Below are 7,749 nucleotides of genomic sequence, written 5' to 3' on the forward strand. Positions count from 1 at the left end.
CCCGCGTGACTCCTTCTTCTGTTTCCCATTTTAGAAAGTTAATACAAGGAGGCGAGGATTTCTGGCCCCCCGCTCCCGTCCCCTCTAGTCGCTTTCTACGACACGCGAGGAATACGTGGGAAGTATTCTTTCACCCCTATCCCCAGGAATAATATACATATATATATACATATACACATACACACACATACACATACATACGCACATATACACACACACACACATACATATATATACATATGAAAAATGTAAGAAACAATTTAGAAAACTGAAACTTCTAGCTCGAAATGAATGAAAATATATATATATATATATATATATATATATATATATATATATATATATATATATATATATATATATATATATATATATATTTATATATATATATATATATATATATATATATATATATATATATATATATATATATATATATATATATATATATATATATATATATATATATATATATATATATATATATATATATATATATAATATATAATATATATATATATATATATATATATATATATATATATATATATATATATATATATGTATGTATATATATATATATTTTTTTTTCAAAGCATTCGCCATTTCCCGCATTAGCTAGGTAGCGTTAAGAACAGAGGGCTGGGCCTTTGAGTGAATATCCTCACCTGGCCCCCTTCTCTGTTCCTTCTTTTGGAAAAATTAAAAAAAATATAGAGGGGAGGATTTCCAGCCCCCTGCTTCCTCCCCTTTTAGTCGCCTTCTACGACACGCAGAGAATACGTGTGAAGTATTCTTTTTCCCCTACCCCTAGGATATAAAACCAAAAATGGTCAAGACATAACAAAAAATACTCAGATTGAGAATTTAATGAATCAGGATTTCTAAGATAATTTTACATTGGCAATACAAATCCAATAGAATCACAGAAATACCACTAATTTTAAACATATAATTTCTGCTTCATTAGAACAACTGTACAGGCAGAGTACATGTACCTGATTAAGTAAAATGTCTATCATTATATTTGTAACATAATGAAACGTACTACTGATGGTGCTGATCCTATACAGAGGTGTTATTAATACAATACATTCTAACAATTGAGGGAACACGATAATCTATTTTTTGGATCGTCGGGTTCGCTTGTTCCATGAAAAATTAGCACCATAACTCTTAACATGTGGAGGTTTAAGAGAGGGATCTTCAGTTTCCCACTCCCATCCATTCTTTTCACAAAATGCTATGGCATCCTCTCGAGCAGTGAAGGAGACCTCCATGTTTGAAAGTGGATCAGCAGTTGAGGCCCACCCCATCAAGGGGTTCTCCCAACGTTCACGTTGATCAAATGTTATACGACACTTGTGGATGTTGTTAGTACCAGACTGCATGGCATTCTTAGTCGGCATCTTGATCAATACACGTCGAGTTTTGATGTGTTCTTCTGGAACGCCACTAATTGGTGTTAAATCAGTCGGAGTGTCAATGGTGATATAACCAGCAAAAGCCTTCTCATGCTTGACCTCTTCTGGGTTGAGTGACTTGCGAGCATCACATGGTTCCACTTGTTTCACTGTCAAGTCATCTACATGCCTTACAGCTGATGTACTAAGAGTTCGTACCTTTGACTGCACAGCTCTTGGTAATCGAGATAAAAGAAAATTTCCAACCCGAGGAGCCATTGTATATGTATATATATATATATATATATATATATATATATATATATATATATATATATATATATATATATATATATATATATATATATAAAGGAGAGATAGGTAGTATGTTTGAGGAAAGGAACCTGGATGTTTTGGCTCTGAGTGAAACGAAGCTCAAGGGTAAAGGGGAAGAGTGGTTTGGGAATGTCTGGAGAGTAAAGTCAGGGGTTAGTGAGAGGACAAGAGCAAGGGAAGGAGTAGCAATACTCCTGAAACAGGGGTTGTGGGAGTATGTGATAGAGTGTAAGAAAGTAAATTCTCGATTAATATGGGTAAAACTGAAAGTTGATGGAGAGAGGTGGGTGATTATTGGTGCATATGCACCTGGGCATGAGAAGAAAGATCAAGAGAGGCAAGTGTTTTGGGAGCAGCTGAATGAGTGTGTTAGTGGTTTTGATGCACGAGACCGGGTTGTAGTGATGGGTGATTTGAATGCAAAGGTGAGTAATGTGGCAGTTGAGGGAATAATTGGTATACATGGGGTGTTCAGTGTTGTAAATGGAAATGGTGAAGAGCTTGTAGATTTATGTGCTGAAAAAGGACTGATGATTGGGAATACCTGGTTTAAAAAGCGAGATATACATAAGTATACTTATGTAAGTAGGAGAGATGGCCAGAGAGCGTTATTGGATTACGTGTTAATTGACAGGCGTGCGAAAGAGAGACTTTTGGACGTAAATGTGCTGAGAGGTGCAACTGGAGGGATGTCTGATCATTATCTTGTGGAGGCTAAGGTGAAGATTTGTATGGGTTTTCAGAAAAGAAGAGTGAATGTTGGGGTGAAGAGGGTGGTGAGAGTAAGTGAGCTTGAGAAGGAGACCTGTGTGAGGAAGTACCAGGAGAGACTGAGTAAAGAATGGAAAAAGGTGAGAACAATGGAAGTAAGGGGAGTGGGGGAGGAATGGGATGTATTTAGGGAATCAGTGATGGATTGCGCAAAAGATGCTTGTGGCATGAGAAGAGTGGGAGGTGGGTTGATTAGAAAGGGTAGTGAGTGGTGGGATGAAGAAGTAAGAGTATTAGTGAAAGAGAAGAGAGAGGCATTTGGACGATTTTTGCAGGGAAAAAATGCAGTTGAGTGGGAGATGTATAAAAGAAAGAGACAGGAGGTCAAGAGAAAGGTGCAAGAGGTGAAAAAAAGGGCAAATGAGAGTTGGGGTGAGAGAGTATCATTAAATTTTAGGGAGAATAAAAAGATGTTCTGGAAGGAGGTAAATAAAGTGCGTAAGACAAGGGAGCAAATGGGAACTTCAGTGAAGGGCGCAAATGGGGAGGTGATAACAAGTAGTGGTGATGTGAGAAGGAGATGGAGTGAGTATTTTGAAGGTTTGTTGAATGTGTTTGATGATAGAGTGGCAGATATAGGGTGTTTTGGTCGAGGTGGTGTGCAAAGTGAGAGGGTTAGGGAAAATGATTTGGTAAACAGAGAAGAGGTAGTGAAAGCTTTGCGGAAGATGAAAGCCGGCAAGGCAGCAGGTTTGGATGGTATTGCAGTGGAATTTATTAAAAAAGGGGGTGACTGTATTGTTGACTGGTTGGTAAGGTTATTTAATGTATGTATGACTCATGGTGAGGTGCCTGAGGATTGGCGGAATGCGTGCATAGTGCCATTGTACAAAGGCAAAGGGGATAAGAGTGAGTGCTCAAATTACAGAGGTATAAGTTTGTTGAGTATTCCTGGTAAATTATATGGGAGGGTATTGATTGAGAGGGTAAAGGCATGTACAGAGCATCAGATTGGGGAAGAGCAGTGTCGTTTCAGAAGTGGTAGAGGATGTGTGGATCAGGTGTTTGCTTTGAAGAATGTATGTGAGAAATACTTAGAAAAGCAAATGGATTTGTATGTAGCATTTATGGATCTGGAGAAGGCATATGATAGAGTTGATAGAGATGCTCTGTGGAAGGTATTAAGAATATATGGTGTGGGAGGAAAGTTGTTAGAAGCAGTGAAAAGTTTTTATCGAGGATGTAAGGCATGTGTTCGTGTAGGAAGAGAGGAAAGTGATTAGTTCTCAGTGAATGTAGGTTTGCGGCAGGGGTGTGTGATGTCTCCATGGTTGTTTAATTTGTTTATGGATGGGGTTGTTAGGGAGGTAAATGCAAGAGTTTTGGAAAGAGGGGCAAGTATGAAGTCTGTTGGGGATGAGAGAGCTTGGGAAGTGAGTCAGTTGTTGTTCGCTGATGATACAGCGCTGGTGGCTGATTCATGTGAGAAACTGCAGAAGCTGGTGACTGAGTTTGGTAAAGTGTGTGGAAGAAGAAAGTTAAGAGTAAATGTGAATAAGAGCAAGGTTATTAGGTACAGTAGGGTTGAGGGTCAAGTCAATTGGGAGGTGAGTTTGAATGGAGAAAAACTGGAGGAAGTGAAGTGTTTTAGATATCTGGGAGTGGATCTGGCAGCGGATGGAACCATGGAAGCGGAAGTGGATCATAGGGTGGGGGAGGGGGCGAAAATTCTGGGAGCCTTGAAGAATGTGTGGAAGTCGAGAACATTATCTCGGAAAGCAAAAATGGGTATGTTTGAAGGAATAGTGGTTCCAACAATGTTGTATGGTTGCGAGGCGTGGGCTATGGATAGAGTTGTGCGCAGGAGGATGGATGTGCTGGAAATGAGATGTCTGAGGACAATGTGTGGTGTGAGGTGGTTTGATCGAGTGAGTAACGTAAGGGTAAGAGAGATGTGTGGAAATAAAAAGAGCGTGGTTGAGAGAGCAGAAGATGTTGTTTTGAAGTGGTTTGGGCACATGGAGAGGATGAGGGAGGAATGATTGACCAAGAGGATATATGTGTCGGAGGTGGAGGGAGCAAGGAGAAGAGGGAGACCAAATTGGAGGTGGAAAGATGGAGTGAAAAAGATTTTGTGTGATCGGGGCCTGAACATGCAGGAGGGTGAAAGGAGGGCAAGGAATAGAGTGAATTGGAGCGATGTGGTATACCGGGGTTGACGTGCTGTCAGTGGATTGAATCAAGGCATGTGAAGCGTCTGGGGTAAACCATGGAAAGCTGTGTAGGTATGTGTATTTGCGTGTGTGGACGTGTGTATATGCATGTGTATGGGGGGGGTTGGGCCATTTCTTTCGTCTGTTTCCTTGCGCTACCTCGCAAACGCGGGAGACAGCGACAAAGTATAAAAAAAAAAAATATATATATATTATCCCTGGGGATAGGGGAGAAAGAATACTTCCCACGTATTCCCTGCTTGTCGTAGAAGGCGACTAAAAGGGAATTGAGCGGGGGCTGGAAATGCTCCCCTCTCGTTTCATTTTAATTCTCCAAAAGAAGAAACAGAGAAGGGGGCCAGGTGAGGATATTCCCTCAAAGGCCCAGTCCTCTGTTCTTAACGCTAAATCGCTATTGCGTGATATGGCGAATAGTATGAATATGAATATATATATATATATATATATATATATATATATATATATATATATATATATATATATATATATATATATATATATATATATATATATATATATATATATATCCTTTCCTTCCTTTAAACTATTCGCCATTTCCCGCATTAGCGAGGTAGCGTTAAGAACAGAGGACTGGGCCTTTTTTGGAATATCCTCACCTGGCCCCCTCTGTTCCTTCTTTTGGAAAATAAAAAAAAAAACCGAGAGGGGAGGATTTCCAGCCCCCCGCTCCCTCCCCTTTTAGTCGCCTTCTACGACACGCAGGGAATACGTGGGAAGTACTCTTAATCCCCTATCCCCAGGAATTCACCTTCATAGTATCATATATATATATATATATATATATATATATATATATATATATATATATATATATATATATATATATATATATATATATATATATATATATAACTTGATATATATATATATATATATATATATATATATATATATATATAACTTGATGGTATTGCAGTGGAATTTATTAAGAAAGGGGGTGACTGTATTGTTGACTGGTTGGTAAGGTTATTTAATGTATGTATGACTCATGGTGAGGTGCCTGAGGATTGGCGGAATGCGTGCGTAGTGCCATTGTACAAAGGCAAAGGGGATAAGAGTGAGTGCTCAAATTACAGAGGTATAAGTTTGTTGAGTATTCCTGGTAAATTATATGGGAGGGTATTGATTGAGAGGGTGAAGGCATGTACAGAGCATCAGATTGGGGAAGAGCAGTGCGGTTTCAGAAGTGGTAGAGGATGTGTGGATCAGGTGTTTGCTTTGAAGAATGTATGTGAGAAATACTTAGAAAAGCAAATGGATTTGTATGTAGCATTTATGGATCTGGAGAAGGCATATGATAGAGTTGATAGAGATGCTCTGTGGAAGGTATTAAGAATATATGGTGTGGGAGGCAAGTTGTTAGAAGCAGTGAAAAGTTTTTATCGAGGATGTAAGGCATGTGTACGTGTAGGAAGAGAGGAAAGTGATTGGTTCTCAGTGAATGTAGGTTTGCGGCAGGGGTGTGTGATGTCTCCATGGTTGTTTAATTTGTTTATGGATGGGGTTGTAAGGGAGGTAAATGCAAGAGTCCTGGAAAGAGGGGCAAGTATGAAGTCTGTTGGGGATGAGAGAGCTTGGGAAGTGAGTCAGTTGTTGTTCGCTGATGATACAGCGCTGGTGGCTGATTCATGTGAGAAACTGCAGAAGCTGGTGACTGAGTTTGGTAAAGTGTGTGGAAGAAGAAAGTTGAGAGTAAATGTGAATAAGAGCAAGGTTATTAGGTACAGTAGGGGTGAGGGTCAAGTCAATTGGGAGGTGAGTTTGAATGGAGAAAAACTGGAGGAAGTGAAGTGTTTTAGATATCTGGGAGTGGATCTGTCAGCGGATGGAACCATGGAAGCGGAAGTGGATCATAGGGTGGGGGAGGGGGCGAAAATTTTGGGAGCCTTGAAAAATGTGTGGAAGTCGAGAACATTATCTCGGAAAGCAAAAATGGGTATGTTTGAGGGAATAGTGGTTCCAACAATGTTGTATGGTTGCGAGGCGTGGGCTATGGATAGAGATGTGCGCAGGAGGATGGATGTGCTGGAAATGAGATGTTTGAGGACAATGTGTGGTGTGAGGTGGTTTGATCGAGTAAGTAACGTAAGGGTAAGAGAGATGTGTGGAAATAAAAAGAGCGTGGTTGAGAGAGCAGAAGAGGGTGTTTTGAAATGGTTTGGGCACATGGAGAGAATGAGTGAGGAGAGATTGACCAAGAGGATATATGTGTCGGAGGTGGAGGGAACGAGGAGAAGAGGGAGACCAAATTGGAGGTGGAAAGATGGAGTGAAAAAGATTTTGTGTGATCGGGGCCTGAACATGCAGGAGGGTGAAAGGAGGGCAAGAAATAGAGTGAATTGGAGTCATGTGGTATACAGGGGTTGACGTGCTGTCAGTGGATTGAAGCAAGGCATGTGAAGCGTCTGGGGTAAACCATGGAAAGCTGTGTAGGTATGTATATTTGCGTGTGTGGACGTGTGTATGTACATGTGTATGGGGGGGGGGGGGCCATTTCTTTCGTCTGTTTCCTTGCGCTACCTCGCAAACGCGGGAGACAGCGACAAAGTATAAAAAAAAAGAAAAAAAAAAAAAAAAAAAATATATATATATATATATATATATATATATATATATATATATATATATATATATATATATATATATATATATATATATATATATATATATATATATATATGTATATATATATATATATATATATATATATATGTATATATATATATATATATATATATATATATGATACTATGAAGGTGAATTCGCACTTCAGTGGTAGTTCTTACAATCTTATTCAACGCATAATTTTTCTTTATATTTGGCACGAAATGTTTCCTGGAGATAATCCACCTCATCAGGTGCCACTACTTAACAAAGTTACTTAAATCCCAAAAACCCGCTTGTTCCCTGCCGTCCAACACCAGTCTCTCTCGGTTAAGCACATTTTGATATGTCTATTCGTAATAACTGTAAGAGAGAGCGATTAAGTCTTGGGTCAGGTGGCCGGGATTGACCTGGGTAACTGGGTCTGTCTTAAACAACTT

The 7,749-nt window shown here is 39.2% G+C and overlaps 1 pseudogene; it reads right to left on the reverse strand.

Annotated features, from left to right (window-relative positions):
- Window positions 1–840: 840 nt before the first annotated feature.
- Window positions 841–1,682, reverse strand: LOC139752737 (NADH dehydrogenase [ubiquinone] iron-sulfur protein 4, mitochondrial pseudogene; annotated as a pseudogene).
- Between the last annotated feature and the right edge of the window lie 6,067 nt (window positions 1,683–7,749).

Source organism: Panulirus ornatus, chromosome 2 (genome assembly GCF_036320965.1).
Source record: "Panulirus ornatus isolate Po-2019 chromosome 2, ASM3632096v1, whole genome shotgun sequence".
Classification (NCBI taxonomy): Eukaryota; Metazoa; Arthropoda; class Malacostraca; order Decapoda; family Palinuridae; genus Panulirus; species Panulirus ornatus.